The sequence below is a fragment of the Narcine bancroftii genome, chromosome 3 (assembly GCF_036971445.1).
Source record: "Narcine bancroftii isolate sNarBan1 chromosome 3, sNarBan1.hap1, whole genome shotgun sequence".
Lineage (NCBI taxonomy): Eukaryota > Metazoa > Chordata > Chondrichthyes > Torpediniformes > Narcinidae > Narcine > Narcine bancroftii.
Window position 1 is genome coordinate 25126383 of NC_091471.1, and position 5178 is coordinate 25131560.

At 46.4% G+C, this 5178-nt stretch overlaps 1 long non-coding RNA gene across 1 annotated transcript; it reads left to right on the forward strand.

Annotated features, from left to right (window-relative positions):
* The first annotated feature begins 1006 nt into the window (after positions 1-1006).
* LOC138756072 (uncharacterized) lies at positions 1007-3762 on the forward strand. Its single transcript, XR_011352721.1, has 2 exons — positions 1007-1244; positions 2069-3762. It is a non-coding gene; the product is annotated as an uncharacterized lncRNA (long non-coding RNA).
* Positions 3763-5178: the final 1416 nt, after the last annotated feature.

A 5178-nucleotide genomic window follows, 5' to 3' on the forward strand; every position in this document is an offset into this window, starting at 1 on the left:
GTCTGGACAGAGGAAGAAATGGAGGGATTTAAGAGGATAAAGAGTTGTCTCACCAAGGCTCCAGTGTTGGCATTACCTGATTTGAATAAACCATTTGACTTATTTACTAATGCAAAGGTTGGGGCAGCTACGGGTGTATTGAGCCAGGAGCGAATGGGGCTCCGGCAACCAGTGGCGTTTTTGTCCAAAGTATTGGACCCAGTTTGCCGCGGATGGCCGGAGTGTGTCCAGGCTATTGCTGCCACCGCTGTCCTGGTAGAAGAGGGTCGAAAGATTACCTTTGGCGTACCCATGACTGTCCATACCCCGCACACTGTCTGAATTATTCTGTTACAGCGTGAGGGGAGGTGGGTGACTGATTCGAGAATTCTAAAATTTGAAGCAATTTTGATGGACCGAGATGACTTGACGCTGGTCACTAATTGGGACCAGAATCCAGCAGCATTCTTGGTATCTCCGTCAAGTGAGACAACTTCTGACCAGTTAGAACACGAATGTTTGGAAATAATAGATTTGCAGACTAAGATCCGGAGCGATCTAGGAGATGAGCCTCTATGTGAGGGAGAAAGATAGTTTATAGATGGTTCTTCTCGTTGAAGAGAAGGAACCCGTTACAGTGGATATGGCGTAGTGGATAGCAAAAACGGTTCCGTGATCGAAGCTGGTCGCCTCCCCGGTCCCTGGTCGGCTCAGACGTGCGAATTATATGCGCTGTATCGAGCCCTCCACGGACTATAAGGAAAAGTGGGAACAATTTACACAGATTCTAAATATGCTTATGGGGTTGTACATACCTTTGGAAAAATTTGGAAGGAACGGGGGCTGATTACAGGAAAAGGCCAAAAATTGGTTCATGAAAATTTAATAATTAAATGCTTGGATGCTTTCATGCTGCCTACGGAGGTTGCTGTGGTCCATGTGCGGGGACACCAAATAGGGGAAAGCCCCGAAGCCCGAGGTAATAGACAGGCAGATGAGGTCACAAAGGAAGCCTCTATGGGAGAGACTATACAAATGCATGCGTTGTTACCTGTACCCCAGGAGTTACAGATAAATCCTATTTTTACCGAGACAGAGCAGAGACAGATGGAGACACAGGGGATGTATAAAACCTGAGATGGATTGTGGTGGACAACAGACGGGTTACAAGTATTAAATCAGGCCATAGCAAGACAGGTTATAACCGGACTCCATCAGCAATCGCACTGGGGAACGCAGACATTGGTTGATGCCTTTAGTAGCTGGTACTATTGCTTTGGTATTTATACCCTCGCTAAGCCAAGTGTTCAGGGGTGCCCCCTATGTCAACGAGTTAATAAAGCCTCTACGCGTAAGTCCATGAGTGGAGGTCGGGACCTGACTGTGCGCCCTTTTCAGCGCATGCAGGTTGATTTCACCGAATTACCCAGGTCCGGTAGTTAGAAGTACCTGTTAGTAATGATTGATCATTTTACCCGTTGGGTTGAAGCCTTTCCTACTTCAAATGACCGAGCCGGAACAGTGGTTCGATTAATTCTAGAACAGATAATCCCGCGATATGGCATTATCGAGACTATTGATTCGGATAGAGGACCCCATTTTACGTCCCTTGTGTTGCAGGAGGTCTGTAGATATTTGGGTGTAGATTGGCAATTGCATACCCCATGGCACCCTCAGAGTTCAGGACGAGTTGAGCGTATGAACCAAACGCTTAAACTTCAGCTTACCCGCCTGTGTGCTGAGACAGGATTCCCCTGGCTTAAATGCTTACCTTTGGCTTTGATCCGTATTCGTACTGCTCCCCGCCGGGATATTGCCGTCTCCCCGTATGAAATGCTGTTTGGCCTCCCTTATTTGGGCTCACATGCAGACCTCCCAATACTGGAGGCAAATGATCAATTTATATCCAAGTACTTGCAGGCGCTTTCCACCACATTGGCTGATTTGAGAAGGAGGGGAATTCTAGCGCAGACACCACCTTTAGAATTCCCCATACACACCATTCAACCCTGTGACTGGGTATTGATAAAGTGTTGGAAAGACGTTAAGCTGACGCCAACCTGGGATGGTCCTTATTGTGTCCTTTTAGTTACAGACACTGCTGTTCGGACCCGAGAGAGAGGTTGGACACATGTAAGATGAGTAAAACGTTTTTGTCCTCCCCCTGAAAATTGCAAGGACTCCAAAGGCTCAGAGTGGCAATCTGAACGACATACTGATGGACTTAAATTGACTTTGCGGAAGAAGAATCTAAGAAAATGATGAATATGTATCTTTTATTTTGTGTTATTGTAACGGGATGTTTCTTGGTTAATGTTACGTCACCAAATCTTACTCACTGTATTAAGAAAAAGGGGGAGAAGGAATGTAAAAAATCTGCCATACCTCCCTGTTCTCAGTTTGGTTGTGTGAAGTCCTATTGGAGAAGGGGCCACACTGGGAAAAGATAAAGGGGAAGTTTGGAAAGTTAAGTATTTTGAGGAGTTGTCAGGTACACAGGCAGGATGCTTAATTCAACAGGAAAGTCTGAACTGTTTGTTCCCTGAATGTTCCTGGTGCGGGAATGAGAATAAAATCTATACTGTCCACCGGAGTACAGGGGAGGGCTCTAAACGGAGTAGGTCTCCATCTTGCCCACCTATTGGGCCAATATGCTTAGCTCAATTGGGAAAACAGGGGGAACCCCTTGTCAGGTCATCATGTTTCCTTGGTCGGGATCTCTCTAAAGTGGAGTGCCAGAATACAACAGAGAGGCCTCAAGATACGCCTGCTCTGCCACAAGGGGATCCAAAAGATTTATACGAAAGGGCAAGAAAACAAGCCAACAAACATAGGCTCGGGGATAACCTATGGGTCGATTTGCATCAACTTACAGTCCAAGAGCTTGGTGTTTGTAACTGTTGGATTTGTAGCGGACCAACCTGGGATGGAACTTGGCCATGGAGAGGTGAGCCATTAGATGATCGTACACTCCTTGCCTCCAATACTTCTACTAGCGCTTCTGGTCAATCCCGTGAGTTTTGGAAGTTGGAAAATCATCCACAAGGCTTTGAGTGCTTGGTAAAAGAACACGGCAGGAACCCAAAAGGCGATTTGGCTTGCCAGCGCTGGAAAAATATCACTAGTGGAAATTGGGTTCCTGCCCCGCCTACCGGATTCCTGTCCCTTTAAACGAGCCGTCCAACAAATCAGCCCCATTATGGTTCCGCAACAACAGAATTATGCTGAAGCAGCAGAGAACCTTCTGGAACTATGGGAGATAGATACCTCTATTATTTAGACAGGTTTGAAAGTGTAGCTCTTTTTAAGGGGTGGATTGTAGGAGTTTAGAAACAGTTACTTTTTTATTATTGTAGGAGTTTAGAAACAGTTACTATTTTAATGGAACTTAGAAACAATTATAGAAGGTAGAAAAAGCAAGGAAATAGCTAAAATGTTCTTTGTGTAAAATGGCGCATGAAAAAGTAGAGACAAGATAACAGAGGAATTTAAGCAGATATAGAAATATGCACGTACACACTAAGGGCTTGTTTAATAGGGGGTGGGGAAAGGAGGTGTGAGTACGGAATAGGAGAAAGTCGGAGTCAGTCAAGAGTCAGGCGAATAGGGAAAAGTGCCAAACCAATCCAAGAAGGATAAACGTAAGACAAATGTAAGGGGAGGTGAATTGAAAAATGTATAAAAACAAAGAAGCTTCCCGCCCTCGGTGTACTTTCCCGAGGTAGGGGGAGAGTACCCAACCTTGCAATGTTGTAAATGTAAATAAATGTTCTTTGTTCTCAACTTTTGTCTCGAGCATATTTTGTGAACGTGAAGGCACTTCTCACACACACACACACACACACACACACACACACACAGAGTGGAGTTTAAGGTAGAGTTAAGTAAGAAATGTTACGTTATTAATGGTTTAATAAAAACGATTATTTTGAATGTACCATTGTGAATTTTCCATTGCTGTTCCTTTGTTAGTACTAATAACCCTCTTTTCAATCTTCTTCAGCATGATGCTGAACCAAGCCATGAAAGACCCCAACAATGAAGACGCTGTTTACATCCGGTACCGCACGGATGGCAGTCTCTTCAATCTGAGGCGCCTGCAAGCTCACACCAAGACACCAGAGAAACTTGTCCGTGAACTACTCTTTGCAGACGATGCCGCTTTAGTTGCCCATTCAGAGCCAGCTCTTCAGCGCTTGACGTCCTGCTTTGCGGAAACTGCCAAAATGTTTGGCCTGGAAGTCAGCCTGAAGAAAACTGAGGTCCTCCATCAGCCAGCTCCCCACCATGACTACCAGCCCCCCCACATCTCCATCGGGCACACAAAACTCAAAACGGTCAACCAGTTTACCTATCTCGGCTGCACCATTTCATCAGATGCAAGGATCGACAATGAGATAGACAACAGACTCGCCAAGGCAAATAGCGCCTTTGGAAGACTACACAAAAGAGTCTGGAAAAACAACCAACTGAAAAACCTCACAAAGATAAGCGTATACAGAGCCGTTGTCATACCCACACTCCTGTTCGGCTCCGAATCATGGGTCCTCTACCGGCATCACCTACGGCTCCTAGAACGCTTCCACCAGCGTTGTCTCCGCTCCATCCTCAACATCCATTGGAGCGCTTTCATCCCTAACGTCGAAGTACTCGAGATGGCAGAGGTCGACACCATCGAGTCCACGCTGCTGAAGATCCAGCTGCGCTGGGTGGGTCACGTCTCCAGAATGGAGGACCATCGCCTTCCCAAGATCGTGTTATATGGCGAGCTCTCCACTGGCCACCGTGACAGAGGTGCACCAAAGAAAAGGTACAAGGACTGCCTAAAGAAATCTCTTGGTGCCTGCCACATTGACCACCGCCAGTGGGCTGATATCGCCTCAAACCGTGCATCTTGGTGCCTCACAGTTTGGCGGGCAGCAACCTCCTTTGAAGAAGACCGCAGAGCCCACCTCACTGACAAAAGGCAAAGGAGGAAAAACCCAACACCCAACCCCAACCAACCAATTTTTCCCTGCAGCCGCTGCAACCGTGTCTGCCTGTCCCGCATCGGACTTGTCAGCCACAAACGAGCCTGCAGCTGACGTGGACTTTTACCCCCTCCATAAATCTTCGTCCGCGAAGCCAAGCCAAAGAGAAAGATAACAGAATTCAAACTCAAAAAGGATCAAGAAGTTTGAAAACTCTATTTATTGTCAA